Source organism: Melanerpes formicivorus, unplaced genomic scaffold (genome assembly GCF_026170545.1).
Source record: "Melanerpes formicivorus ecotype bairdi unplaced genomic scaffold, bMelFor1.0.p_v2 SCAF_8, whole genome shotgun sequence".
Lineage (NCBI taxonomy): Eukaryota > Metazoa > Chordata > Aves > Piciformes > Picidae > Melanerpes > Melanerpes formicivorus.
Window position 1 is genome coordinate 3,975,863 of NW_027142360.1, and position 15,355 is coordinate 3,991,217.

Here is a 15,355-nt window from a genome sequence, read left to right on the forward strand (position 1 = left end):
ACAAGGCTGTGGCTTTTCCCCAACTCATACAAAGTTGAAATCAATCAAAAACTGGGGAGGAAATCACACCCCTGGGGCATACAGTGGTGTGCCATGCAGACCTTCCCTCCTGGTGAAGTTCCTTATCAAATGATAAGGGTGGAGGGCAGCTGTGTCCTGGTATAGGTTGTGTTCATGCAGAGTTCAGCTCCTGTGGTGCCCCAGCCCAGTGGGTATCTTGCCTGTGGCACAACACTGGGGTGTTGCAACACCCGGCTGCAGTTCATTGGTTACTGAATGGAGAGCCTGTTTCATTCAGTGGCACTTTGGCCATGATTTGTCCTGGGTAAAGCCAGAGGTGTGTCCCAAAAGCAGTCGATAAGCAGAAGCTGCCTGGTAGGACAAAAGTCTCTCACTCTTAGTGCATGGAGCTGTTCCCTCCCTGCTGGTCTGAGGAAGGGCTGAGCCCCTTTGGGTGGAGCAGAGCGATAGTGACCCTGGAATCCTGGAATGCTGTGTGCTGATGAAGTGAGATGGCCAGAGAAGCCTTGGTGTGATTTTACAGAGGAAGAAGCAGTTCTTTGCCCCCCTGCCCCCCCCCCCCCCCCCCCCGCTTCAGGTGATGGTGTGCATGCTTTACAGGCTGGGAAATGAGGCACAGAGAAGTTCACACAGGCCATGCGTGGCAAAAGTGAGAAGTAAAATTAAGTCCACATTTTCCCCCCAGGTCTTAGCAGGGACATCCCTCTGGAAAGATTCCAGGCTTGGCTGCTTTTTCATTGTTTTCCCTCCTTGTTTTGCTAGTACTGGCAGCAGGCCTATCTCTATGGTTTGTTCTTTAGTGGCCAGTGCATACACAGAGGAGAGTTTCATAATGCAGGGAAAGGTGTGTGAGTGCAGAAGGCAGAAGTTGTCCTCCAGTTATATGGTGACCGTGGGCGTCCTTTACAATTCATGTCATAAACTAATGCATCCTGCTGCACAAAGATAAAACCCAGGTAATGAACAGGAGGCTGTGTTTTGATGTTTGCACACAGGAGGGCAGAGTGAAACTTCTGTGTGACAGCTGCTGGAGAATTCCTCCAATAACCTCTCTGCAGAGTGAATTGCATCTTGCATTCCCTAGAGTTTGCACTCATGAGAAAGTGGAAATCTCTCTTCCTAAAAAGGACAAAGGTGGTTTCTGTGTGCAACAAATAAATAGGCATTAAAATTTCCTGGTGTGGACTCAAATAATACAAGGTGAGTTTTGAAGAGGCAGTTAGCAGTTATCACTAACATACTGACTTTCTGAATTGTCTGATCCTTAAATTAAGGGGGTAGAAAAAGCTTTCCTTTTCCTTGCTGCCCTGTGCACTGAAATGTCTGGGACTGCTTTTCATGCCTCAGCTGACCATTTTCTCTCAGCAATGTGCCAAAACCTTGAAAACTACCTGAAAGGTGGTTGTAGACAGAAGGAAGTTGGTCTCTTCTCCCAGGCAACCAGCACCAGAACAAGAGGACACAGTCTCAAGCTGTGCCAGGGGAAGTTTAGGCTCGAGGTGAGGAGGAAGTTCTTCGCAGGGAGAGTTATTAGCCATTGGGATGTGCTGCCCAGGGAGGTGGTGGAGTCACCATCCCTAGAGGTGTTCAAGAGGGGACTGGACATGGCACTTGGAGCCATGGTTAGTAGTCATGAGGTGTTTGGGACAGGTTGGGCTTGATGATCTTTGAGGTCTTTTCCAACCTTATTGATTCTATGAAATCTTGCACTATTAAATAATGCTCTATGTGGTGGGGTAATCAAGCCTCTTTTCTCTCTCCTATTAACTGGGCACTTACTTAAAACATGTTAGAATCACAGAATCACAGAACTATCAGGCTTGGAAGGGATCAAAAGATCATCCACTTCCAACCCCCCTGCCATGGGCAGGGACACCTCACACTACAGCAGGTTGCTCACAGCCATATCCAGCCTGGCCTTAGAAACCTCCAGGGATGAGGTTTCCACCACCTCCCTGGGAAACCTGTTCCAGTAGTCACATTCTAACATTTGCATAGCATTGGCCACACAAGAAGCACCTGAAGCCATAATTTTGGTTTCTGAGGAAACCTCAGGCAGTGTGGCTCTGAAGCTGCAGTAGCTATAACTGTTACAAATAGAGAAAATAGGGGAAACTCTGTCACACATCAGCTTGAAACTACCCTGAAGAGGAACCTTTTAAGTTAGCAGAACTGCAGGAAGATAGTTTTGAGAGCTACATCAAATGGGGTGGTTTGGTGATAAAGTGTAACTTGCCAAAAAGTGGGTACCTGGGGGTCAATAGGACAGGAAGAGCTGCTTAATGAAACTGTCAGGCAGTGAGGAGTAGACCCCTGGAGGTGGTGGAGGAGGTGTTGACAACAGACAAAGGGCAAAACAAGGCATGTTTGCAGTATTCCCAAAGTATAATATGGCTATATTTTTCTTCTTGAGTCTTGTCTGCATGAAAATCTTGCTCTGTTTCATTATGTTCATGCAAATGCCTCTTCTGGCCATGTTTCAGCTGCAGGAGGCTGTGTATTGATTTAGCTTAAATCTGTTCCTTACCACTTCAGTTAAAAGAGAACTCTTTAGCAAAAGAACACCTGTCCTCCCACAGACTTTGCATTAATTTAACAGCATCAGGTTTTGAACTGGTTTAATTAAACTGCAACTTCCTTGCACAGGTCAGGACTGGTTGCTGTGGAAGGAGAAGCACATCAGTGTGGTCTGTGTCTTTTTGGTTTTTGCACTTGCAAAATGAAACCCTTCTGATGGTAGTTTTAGGCTGTGCCTAGGGAAATTTTCCACAGATTGAGTAGAAAAGTAGTAGAATGTAAATACATTACCATTGGATGTAAAAGGGAAAAGAATCACAGAATTTCAGGGGCTAGAAGGGACCTTGTAAGACTATCCAGTCCAACCTCCCTGCCAGAGCAGGAGCACCTACACCAGATTACACAGAAATGCATCCAGGTGAGATTTGAATATCTCCATAGAGGGAGACTGCACAACCCCCCTGGGCAGCCTGTTCCAGTGCTCTGTCATCCTCACAGGGAAAAAAAATGTCATTATATTTATGTGAAACCTCCTATGCCTCAGCTTCCACCATTTCCCCTTGTGCTGTCATTAGGCATCACCCAGCAGAGCCTGGCTCCAGCCTCTGGGCACTCACCCTGCACAGCTTTATCAACATTGATGAGGTCACCTCTCAGTCTCCTCTTCTCTAAGCTAAAGAGACCTCAGCTCCCTCAGTCTCTCCTCGTACAGAAGATGTTCCACTCCATCATCTTTGTGGCTCTGCGATGGACTCTTTCAAGCAGCTCCCTGTCTTTCTTCAACTGAGAGGCCCAGAACTGAACACAATATTCCAGATGCAGCCTCACCAGTGCAGAGTAGAGGGGGAGGAGAACCTCTCTTGACCTACTGATCACACCACTTCTAATCCACCCCAGAATGGCATTGGCATTCTTGGCCACAAGAGCACATTGCTGGCTTATGGTCATCCTTCCATCCACCAGGACCCCCACGTCCCTTTCACCTTCACTGCTCTCCAGTAGCTCCATCCCCAGCCTATCCTGGTGCATGGAGTTGTTCCTTCCCAGGTGCAAGACTCTACACTTGGTCTTGTTGAACTTCATCAAATTTCTCCCATCTATCTGACCTAGTCTGGCAATTTTATGTTGGCAGAGTGGGGGGAGGGGGTGGGGTGGAATCAGAACCCCCCACAAAGGGTTTTATTTCTGTGGAAGAATGGGATTTGTAAAGTTAAGTTAGATAGACAGGAAAATGTACTTATCCAAGACCTTTGTTCATGTCCAGTTCTGTTGGTAAGCATGGCTATCACAGGAACAAGATTTCCCCCTCTTATAAATGCAGACTGTAGGTTTTCCAAAGTACATCACTTTGAAGAACAATCTGCTGAGGCTTTTATTTCTTGCCAAATGGAGGCTCTTGTCACAGTGGAAAACTAGTTTCATGCTCTATTTCAAGTGTCAGCAATCAGCCATGTCTAGTTTTGACAAGCAAAGGGATACTTCCAATGCCTGAAGAGTGGAGCAAAGGATATGTTTCCCATCTGTGAGACACAACAGTGTTGAAAATCTTTCGCCTCGTGTTTGAAAAACAAAGCAAAAAGAAGCACGCAGTAGAACCAGGGAGTTCATCTTGGTTAGCAATACCATTGAAAATATCACAGTGGAATCCTTGCAATTAGAGCTTAACAGAAATTGCTTTATAACCTGAGCTCACACAGATGGTTTTAGCTGAGCTACTCAGGCTTTGTGACTATGAGAGCAAAACCTCATGTGGTCTTTTTCCTGTCACTTGGCAGGTAATAGGAATAATGATTCATAGAATTGTCAGGGTTGGAAGGGATGTCAAGGATCATCCAGTTCCAACCCCCCTGCCATGCCCAGGGACACCTCACACTGCAGCAGGTTGCTCACAGCCACATCCAGCCTGGCTGCAAAAACCTCCAGGGATGAAGCTTCCACCACCTCCCTGGGCAACCTGTGCCAGTCTCTCACCACCCTCATGGGGAACAACTTCTTCCTAACATCCAATCTGAATCTACCCATTTCTAGTTTTGTTCCATTCCCTCCAGTCCTATCACTGCTTGACATCCTGAAGGGTCCTGCACCATTTAGTGGGGATGAGGAAGGTCCAGTAATTCCCTTCCCACAAGAGTTTGGCTTATTGTCCAGGTTTGCTGCAGGATTGATCAGATGGGCTTCCACACTCTCAGCATCTGTCATTTCCAGAAGTAATTGAGTGCATGTGGGGAGGAGGCCATGAGCTGCACATGATTCTGGCGGGATGCTTCAGCTGTTGTCTGGGCACTCTCACTTGTCCTGTAACCATGTATCCAGCCCAAGGGGCTAGGAAAAGATGGTGGCCAGGAGTGTGTTGCTGCAGAAGCCAGAAAGATCCACATGACCTGTTTGTGCCCCCAGATGCCCTCATGAACTAGCTGTAACCTAGTTTGAGAGTCCCTGGATGTTTCAAAGGGCAAGACATCTTGGTCAGACAGCACAAGCCTAGTTTTACAGTATCTTTTGAGAGGTATTATAACCTCCCCACAAAAAAGAATAACTCCAAACCCCCAAAAGAAGCTGGTTACCAGATATATGCTATTTCTGCAACTGCCTTCTTAAGAAAGGCAGGAACATACTTCCTGATTTGTTTTTATTTTTTTCCCTCACAGATCCATTGAATTGATCATCAAAGGAGGTATTCCCCCTGCTCTATTCTGCCCCTACTGAGGCCCCACCTGGATGTGATTTGGTTTCCCTAGTTTCCATAATATGAGATAGTAACAACTAGTGAGACCTCACCTGGAATAGAATAGAACAGAATAGATAGAACAGAATTAACCAGGTTGGAAAAGACCTTCAAGATCATCAAGTCCGACCTATCATTCAACACCATCTAATCAACTAAACCATGGCACCAAGTGCCTCATCCAGTCTCTTCCAAAACACCTCCAGGGATGGTGACTCCACCACCTCCCTGAGCAGCACATCCCAATGGCCAATCTCTCTTTCTGGGAAGAAACTTCTTCCTAACACCCAGCCTAAACCTCCCCTGGTGCAGCTTGAGACTGTGTCCTCTTGTTCTGCTGCTGGGTGCCTGGGAGAAGAGACCAACCCCCACCTGGCTACAACCTCACTTCAGGTAGTTGTAGAGAGCTGTATGGTCTCCTCTGAGCCTCCTCTTCTCCAGGCTAAGCAACCCCAGCTCCCTCAGCCTCTCCTCACAGGGCTGTGCTCCAGACCCCTCCCCAGTTTTGTTTGCCCTTCTCTGGACACCTTCCAGCAACTCAGCATCTTTCCTAAACTGAGCTGGACACAGGATATTGCATCCAGTTCTTGGCTCCCCAGTTCAAGAGGGACAGGGATCTGCTTGGAGAGTCCAAGGGAGGGCTACAAGGATGCTGAAGGGCTTGGAACACTGCCTGTATGAGGAGAGACTGAGAGCCCTGGGACTGTTTAGTCTGGAGAGGAGACTGAGAGGGGATCTAGTCAATGTCTATCAATATTTGAGGGCTGGGGGGTCAGGAAGAAAAGGACAGGGACAGCCTCTGCTCACTTGTGCCCTGGGATAGTACAAGGGGCAATGGATGGAAACTACAGCATTCAACATGAGGAAGAACCTCTTTGCTGTGAGGGTCACAGAGCACTGTCACAGGCTCCCCACATAGGTTGTGGAGTCTCCTTCTCTGGAGCCTTTCCAGCCCTGTCTGGATGTGTTCCTGTGTGACCTGTGTTGGATTCTATGGTCCTGCTCTGGCAGGGGGTTGGACTTGAAGCTCTCCAGAGGTCCCTTCCAACCCCTAACATCCTGTGAGCCTGTGAGTTACTTATCTGGTGTATTACAGATGCAGTCTTCCACAGGGAAGAATAACAACAGCAGTACTGAATGTTTAAACAAGTACCTGACCTGTCAGAATGCTAAATGCTGAGCAGTGCTTTGTGTCTCTGAGGAGCAGAGTGTGCTTTTTATTTTAAACCATCATTCTGAAAAGGGTGTGCTGAATTAGAGGCAAAATATTTTTCCAGGCTTTCAGCGGACACCCAGATGGCAAAACAGAGAAAGAATGGAATCAAAACCCAGCAGAAGTCAGGCGCAAAATTATTCAAATGAGTGATTTTTTGTGGAGGTAAAGCAGGTGTGAGATGAAAATTAGGACTGGAACATTCTGGGAAGTTGGATATCCCAACTCCCCACACATGCATGATTTATTAGCCCCGTCTGCCTTTCCACTCAAGCTTCATTTTCATTAAAGAAAGGGTGGAGAAGCAAAGGGGAGACGCATGAATTAACTTGTGATGCACAGATATGAGTTCAGAAACTTAACTCCTAAATTTTCCTAGAGGGAGAGAAAAAAAAAGAAGAGGGGTCTGATTTCATTGCTTTTTTAAAGTCAGGAGCAACCCCACTGAATTCTGAGAAGTTACTGTAAAGCAGCAGAAGGTTGTGACTCAGTCCTCCTGTTTATATTACCTAATCATGACACAGAACAGATTTTTTTTTTTGGTACAGGAAACTCATTTTTGTTCTCCACTCAAACCCAAACTAAACATCAGAGAAGGGCAACAAAGTTGGTGAGGGGTTAGGAGCACAAGCCCTATGAGGAGAGGCTGAGGGAGCTGGGGCTGCTTAGCCTGGAGAGGAGGAGGCTCAGGGGTGACCTTCTTGCTCTCTACAACTACAGGTGGGGGTTGGTGTCTTCTCCCAGGCACCCAGCACCAGAACAAGAGGACACAGTCTCAAGCTGTGCCAGGGGAGGTTCAGACTGGATGCTAGGAGGAAATGCTACACAGAGAGAGTGATTGCCCATTGGAATGGGCTGTCTGGGGAGGTGGTGGAGTCACCATCATTGGTAGTGTTTAGGAGGAGACAGGATGGGGTGCTTGGTTGCATGGTTTAGTTGATTAGGTGGTGTTGGGTGATAGATGCAATGATCTTGAAGGTCTCTTCCAGCCTGTTTTCTCTTCTCTTCTCTTCTCTTCTCTTCTCTTCTCTTCTCTTCTCTTCTCTTCTCTTCTCTTCTCTTCTCTTCTCTTCTCTTCTCTTCTCTTCTCTTCTCCTTCTCTTCTCTTCTCTTCTCTTCTCTTCTCTTCTCTTCTCTTCTCTTCTCTTCTCTTCTCTTCTCTTCTCTTCTCTTCTCTTCTCTTCTCTTCTCTTCTCTTCTCTCTCTCTCTTCTCTTCTCTTCTCTTCTCTTCTCTTCTCTTCTCTTCTCTTCTCTTCTCTTCTCTTCTCTTCTCTTCTCTTCTCTTCTCTTCTCTTCTCTTCTCTTCTCTCTCTCTTCTCTTCTCTTCCTCTTCTCTTCTCTTCCTCTTCTCTTCCTCTTCTCTTCCTCTTCTCTTCCTCTTCTCTTCCTCTTCTCTTCCTCTTCTCTTCCTCTTCTCTTCCGTCTATCAGCCAGGCTTGTTTGGTAAACTGGCATGCTTCATGAGAGCTACAGACCAGGAAAAGAAAGGTTAAGAAGCACAGGAGACATCTTTGTGGTTTGCATAGAAGGTTTGAGAGAAAGCAAACATAACAAATGCAGAGATGGACCTACACAAACACATCAATGAGCTCTTAGTTTACACAGGGCTCATTGCAACATGGAAGTAAAATAACCTGTGAGCAGGGTTTTGAGGTGAGCCATTCATTTTTCATAGAAAGACATTAGTGCAAGCAAACTTGAACATGAGGAGGCTCATGGGAGACCTTATTGCTGTCTACAACTGCCTGAAGGGAGGTTGTAGCCAGGTGGGGGTTGGTCTCTTCTCCCAGGCAAGCACAGAATCACAGAATCACCAAGGTTAGAAGAGACCTCAAAGATCATCAAGTCCAACCTGTCACCACAGACCTCATGACTAAACCATGGCACCAAGTGCCACGTCCAATCCCCTTTTGAACACCTCCAGGGACGGTGACTCCACCACCTCCCTGGGCAGCACATTCCAACGGCTAACAACTCTCTCAGTGAAGAACTTTCTCCTCACCTCCAGCCTAAACTTCCCCTGGTGCATCTTGAGACTGTGTCCTCTTCAGTGACAGAAGAAGAGGGCACAGTCTCAAGCTGCACCAGGGGAGGTTTAGGCTGAATGTTAGGAAGAAGTTCTTCTTCATAGAAAGAGAGATTGGCCATTGGAATGTGCTGCCCAGGGAGGTGATAGAGTAACTGTCCCTGGAAGTGTTTAAAAAACAACTGGATGAGGCACTTGGTGCCATGGTTTAGTTGATCAGATGGTATTGGGCGATAGGTTAGACTTGATGATCACAAAGGTCTTTTCCAACCTGGTTAATTCTGTGATGTCTTGTGCATGTTTGTTGCTCTCCCTGATCTCAGCAGTGAGGTTGGGGGTTCCCATTTTACCCTTTTGGTTATTTTTGCTCAGATTCTTACATGCTGTTGCCATGTTCCAGTATCAACACTATCCAGTCTGTTTTCTAACCAACTTATCTTGCCTTGACTAGACACCACCTTGCTGCTTTCTTTTTTTTTCAGAGGCCCTTTGAAATTATCTTTTGCCAGACAGTTTGTTGTTGATGCCTGATGTCTACAGCACTTTGTTTATCATGGAGGGGAAAAAAAAGAAACAAGCAGATTCATTACAGGATTTTCTTTGCTTTTGATATTGCTCCAGTAAGGGGCTCTGGAGCCCTTATTACAAGAGGGATCTGGACGTGCTGGAGCGTGTCCAGAAAAGGGTCTCAAGGATGAGCAGAGGGCTGGAGCTGCGCTGCTATGAGGACAGACTGAAGGAGTTGGGGTTGTTCAGTCTGGAGAAGAGAAGGCTCCCAGGTGACCTCATTGTGGCCTTCCAGTATCTGAAGGGGGCTACAAGAAGGCTGGGGAGGCTGCTCAGGATCTCAGGTAGTGATAGGACTAGGGGGAATGGAATGAAGCTGGAGGTGGGGAGATTCAGGCTGGATGTGAGGAGGAAGTTCTTCCCCATGAGAGTGGTGAAGCCCTGGAATGGGTTGTCCAGGGAGGTGGTTGAGGCCCCATCCCTGGAGGTGTTTAAGCCCAGGCTGGATGAGGCTCTGGGCAGCCTGATGTAGTGTGGGGTGTCCCTGCCCATGGCAGGGGGGTTGGAACTAGATGATCCTTGTGGCCCCTTCCAACCCTGATTCTATGATTCTAAGTTCATTTGTACAGTATTGACTAGAAAATGGTGAAATGTTCCAACCCCAAACCTGCTATGTAAGCCACTCCGAAGTCATAACATTTAGAAGTGAACTTCATAGATCTTCAGGTTCTTGTTTCTTTTTCTAGAAATGGGAAATTCCAGTTTCAGGCATTGGAATGTGCTGCCCAGGGAGGTGGTGGAGTCACCAAACCTGGATGTGTTTAAAGGTTGCTTGGATGTGGTGATGGGGAATATGGTTTAGGGGTGGACTGTGTAGAGCAGGGTTCGGGCTTGGACTTGGTGATCCTGAGGGTCTTTTCCACCCTGAATGTTTCTGTATTCTGTCAAAACTTGTGGTTGTGAGGAAGAATTTTGTCTTCCCAGCCTTTGGCACCCTGTACAATTTCCTGTAGAGCTGTATGTGGGGCTTAGAGCAGTATCCATGAGGGCTCCTACAGAACATTGTGTTCCACACTTTCTGACTCCTATCTTGAATTGAAAGTGTCCATGGAATGCTTTTGAGGGCATACAGAGTGTAAGGTTTTCCCAGAGTGTATGTTTTCAGCTTGGGATGTGCCAAAATGAATTATTTTTTTCTGATATAAGATTTCAGATTAACAGAGACAAGTCACATGTTTTGCTTCAGAATAACATTACCAGCACCTAGCCGGAGGGATTACAGGAGAAATTCAGTTCCCACTTTGGGTTTGGAATACAATGCCTCACATAGCAGCTTCCCTCCATCTGTTTTGCATATAATGAAGGCTTTCATGTGTTTTCTTCCTCTTTCACAGTCATGTATTCAGTAATTAATGACTCACAAAAAAAACCTTCTATGTTTTCTGAAAGACTAAACCTATGATTCTGGTGACAAATGCAGGCTCAGGGGAAGTGTTTACCTAATTTTTTTAAATGTATTTTTTTTCCCCAAGCCATGGCATTAGAGCAAAAAAAAAATCCAAACAAAACCAACCCAAACCAAACAAAAAGACAACTTCATTTGTCCTTTACATAGAATCATAGAATTGTCAGGGTTGGAAGGGACCTCGAGGATCGTCCAGTTCCAACCCCCCTGCCATGGGCAGGGACACCTCACACTACAGCAGGCTGCTCACAGCCACACCCAGCCTGGCATTATAAACCTCCAGGGATGAGGCTTCCACCACCTCCCTGAGCACCTGTGCCAGTGTCTCACTACCCTCATGGGGAAGAACTTCTACCTAACATCCAGTCTGAATCTACCCATTTCTAGTTTTGTTCCATTCCCCTCAGTCCTACCACTCCCTGACATCCTAAAAAGTCCCTCCCCAGCTTTCTTGTAGCCCTCTTCAGATACTGGAAGGCCACAATAAGGTCTCCTCGGAGCCTTCTCTTCTCCAGACTCAACAACCCCAACTCTCTTGTTTTGACATAAAGAGAATCCATTCAGATTCATTAAATTATGTGTTGCCTCCATACCCAAAGAGGATGAAAGCCTAGCTGTAGTTGCATATGAAAGCAGCATTGTTTCTGGTGCTAGTAAAACAAAAAGGTGAAAAAGGCCCTTAGCTGAGGAGCTATAAATTGTAATGGGGTGACTAAATGCTATGCAAGGTGAGTCTTGTGGCTGGGTCAGGTGCACCCAAAAATTTGAGGTAACAATAGGCTTGGTTTAAGATGTGGTGGTGTGATATATTGGCAAATATGGGTAGGTGTGTGATGAAAAACTACCAATGCATAGGTGTGCTTGAGCCAAGAAAATGCTGAGAACCACTTGTGTGGTTAATGCAAGATGCAGTGAGTGGCTCTAACACAAAGACAGATGAAGGGCTAGCATGCCTTTGCCTACTGTGTGCTCTCTGAGCTCTGATGGAGAAAGCTTCATTTTCTTTGTATCATAGTCCAAGATCTGGTGTGGAGAGCTGCAGGAAGGACTTTGAGCCAACAGCACTGCAGCGCTTCATGAGAGCTGTGGCTCTGGTCACAGGAACAAGGAAAACAACTTCAGTCCATGAACACATGCAAGTTTGCTTGGGATTCAGCTAAACAATGGCATCCTGGCTTGGATCAGAAACACTGTGGCCAGCAGGGACAGGGAGGTGATCATCCCCCTGTGCTCAGTGCTGGTGAGGCCACACCTCGAGTGTTGTGGTCAGGTCTGCTCCCCTCACTACAGGAAGGGCATTGAGGGGCTGGAGCCTGTCCAGAGAAGGGCAAGGAGACTGGAGAAGGGTCTGGAGCACATGGGCTATGAGGAGCATCTGAGGCAGCTGGGGGTGTTCAGGCTGGAGGAGAGGGGAGACATCATTGCTTTCTGCAACTGACTGAAGGGAGGTTGGAGTGAGGAGGGGGCAGCCTCTTCTCCTTGGTGGCAAGGGACAGGACCAGAGGGTATGGTTCTGAACTGTTCCAGGGGAGGTTCAGGTTGGATATCAGGAAATATTCCTTCACAGAGAAGGTTCTCAAACATCAGATTTTCTGTCCAGGACAGTGGTGGAGTCACTGTCTCAGGAGATGTTTGAGCAGTGTGTGTGGACCTCATGCTTAGGGACATGGTTTAGTGTTGCCCCTTCAGTTCCGGGTCAAGGGTTGGACTAGATGAGTTTGGAGGTCTGTTATAACTGGGTGCATTCTGTGAAAAGTTGTAGAGGAATGTGAAGCAACAACAGCATGGATAGCAGAGAAAAGACAGGATCTAGGGCATGTGTAGAGGAAAAACTATCAGGTGTAGAAAATGGCCTGAATGGGCCTGCATCCAAGAAAGAGATGTGGTTTTCTTAGGCACACATCTGGGCAGCAGAGAGTACAGGCATGCTGCTGGCAACAACTGAAGCTGGAAAGGAGTAGGGAAAGTCTAGGAGGGAGGGCACAAATTCATGTAGCAGAAAAACAACCAGGAGGGAAGTTTTAGAGAGAAGGTTTCAGAGTTATTAAAGAGTGTAAGGATTGGATTATAGAGATTTAAAATGAATTATTAATGAAGACAGCTCACAATACCAAATAGCTGTAAACAAAAAGCTCAGGGTTTTCTGCCAATTGCAATGTGCATGTCTGCTGTTGTCTGCAACAAGTACTTGGTCTAGCTTTGAACAAAGTAACTATTCTATGAAGAAGTACCAAGGGCATAATCAGTGAAAGGACGTGCCTGTTTGCCACTGTTTTCATCAATCATTAATTGGCCTTTCTTATTCCCAGTTCTGTTTTCATCTGTCTCTGCCTTGCTCAGTCCAGCCTTTGGTGCTGTTTCACTGGTCCCCCAGCGGAAGTTTTTGTGCTGAGGAGTTTCCTGAACTGCTTCTGCCATAAACAGTCCTGCTAAATGCTACAACCTGGAAGGGCTCCAGAGCAGAGACCCTGAAAAACACAGCACAGCTGCTCTGAGAGATAATAGCTGCCAAATGAGTGGAGCTGTCGTCAAGAAGTCGTACACAGCGATATGGCTTTGACTCTGCTGTCTCTGTATAGTTTGAGATGTGAATCAGTTATTAGGCTGGTTTTGCCATGCTAGTGAAATGGGCTTCTTCGAAGACTAATGGAGATAAGCAATCTGTGATTGACTGCCATGGAGTTCCTGCCTTGTGGCATAGATTTCTGTCTACTCACTTGTATTTATGACTGTATATTGGCATAAAATCTTTCTTTCTTTCCTTCTTTCCTTCCTTCTTTCTCTCTTTTCCTTCCTTCTTTCTCTCCTTTCTTTCTTTCTTTCTTTTCTTTCTTTCTTTCTTTCTTTCTTTCTTTCTTTCTTTCTTTCTTTCTTTCTTTCTTTCTTTCTTTCTTTCTTTCTTTCTTTCTTTCTTTCTTTCTTTCTTTCTTTCTTTCTTTCTTTCTTTCTTTCTTTCTTTCTTTCTTTCTTTCTTTCTTTCTTTCTTTCTTTCTTTCTTTCTTTCTTCTTTCTTTCTCTCTTTCTTTCATTCATTCTTTCTTTCTTTCTTTTTCTTTCTTTTTCTTTCCTTTCTTTCTCTCTTTCTCTTTCTCTTTCTTTCTCTTTCTTTCTTGCTCTTTCTCCCTTTCTTTCTTTCTTTCCCTCCCTTCCTTCCTTCCTTCCTTCCTTCCTTCCTTCCTTCCTTCCTTCCTTCCTTCCTTCCTTCCTTCCTTCCTTCCTTCCTTCCTTCCTTCCTTCCCTCCTTCCCTCCTTCCTTCCTTCCTTCCCTCCTTCCCTCCTTCCCTCCTTCCTCCCTTCCTCCCTTCCTTCCTCCCTTCTCCCCTTTCTCTTTCTTTTTCTTTTGTTCTTTCTCTCTCTCCCTTTACTAATTATGTACTATGTGCCAATACATACTGCTCATACTCAAGAACAGATATTTTACTTCCCATCTCTAGGACCTTTGGTTCTTTTCCTTGCAAAGTCAATCAGCCGGTTTGCCTGTGGTGCACCCATATTCAGATATGTTCATACAAGAGGAAACAGGTTTGATCTGACTGGAGGCAAGCTGACTGCAGGTGTGTGATCACAGTGTGATGTGGGAGTGTTTCTCTTCACCAATCCAAGCTGATGGGTGGCAAATGAAACTCTTCTGGTGCAGTGAACTGAAGAGCAATACTTTATATTGGCTGGACTGGTTTTATACTGTAGGTTCTAGTTTAGACAAAGTTGATAGAGTGGAAATGTAATTGTTAACATTAAAGTTAGTGGGTGACCTGAAAATGATTATATGTGTAAGTGCAATTCACATGCAGTGGAAATATTTTGTAGAAGCAGCAGATTTTCTTGTGGCTCTGTACTCAGGTCAGACATATCTCTCTTTATCAGGAAAAGCACGGAAAATGTTCTCCCTGAGATGCAGAATGCTTCCCAGAGCTTCCCAAAGAAATGAAGAACAAAATCCAAAGACACACAGCATGCTACTCACTGACAGCCTGGCCACTTTTACCACTGAGCCTACTTAGTGCTATGCCATGAGCCTAGTGAAACAGTATTTCATCTGGTTGGTCCTTTTTTTCCCACTGACAAGTTAGGATCTAGTCCCTGTAAGTGCACAATAAAACACCCTTCCTCCTTCCAGCACATTAGAGATTATTTTAAGACTTCTGTCCCTAATTTTCTAAAATTTGTGTTGCTTTTTTTTTTTGTGCATGAATCTAAATTCTCCATCTTTTTGTTTTCATGCAGTACCATTTTAACCTGTTAAAAATAGGATCTCACTTCTCTCTCTCCCTGGTAGAGAGAGAGTAACAGGGCTGCATTTGGTATACATTCATTTTGTGGCCCTTTGAGTGTCCCATTGTGGCTGTCCAAGAGTAAGCATACAGAGAAGAAAATGTGAATCTGATCATGTATAAAAGATGTGCTCTGCTTCTTTTTCAAAACAGCAGCAGGCTGATGACAACAGCAGCACAAAAGGGCACCTTTCCACACCACTTCTCTCCATTTCTAGCCAGAGGTGCTCCATCCAATTGGATTTGATTACTTTGGATTGGAATTACAAGGGTAGCAAGCATGACTGCATGGTTGCTAGGAAGATTCATGTCTGTGCTTCTTCCCCTTCCCTTCCCTTCCCTTCCCTTCCCTTCCCTTCCCTTCCCTTCCCTTCCCTTCCCTTCCCTTCCCTTCCCTTCCCTTCCCTTCCCTTCCCTTCCCTTCCCTTCCCTTCCCTTCCCTTCCCTTCCCTTCCCTTCCCTTCCCTTCCCTTCCCTTCCCTTCCCTCTGATGATTTCATTATGAGTAATGAGATTCTTGGACGCTTGCTTCTCACTTAAACCAAAATGTCCTAAAGTCAGGAGAAAAAGTAGCCCTGCCTGGGGAAAACCCCTTCTGACGGACGCCAC

General features: G+C 45.9%; 1 protein-coding gene across 1 annotated transcript in view; it reads left to right on the forward strand.

Annotated features, from left to right (window-relative positions):
• Window positions 1-15,355, forward strand: part of BPGM (bisphosphoglycerate mutase) — a 46,384-nt gene that overhangs the window by 14,298 nt on the left and 16,731 nt on the right. The gene's annotated exons all lie outside the window — the stretch shown is intronic.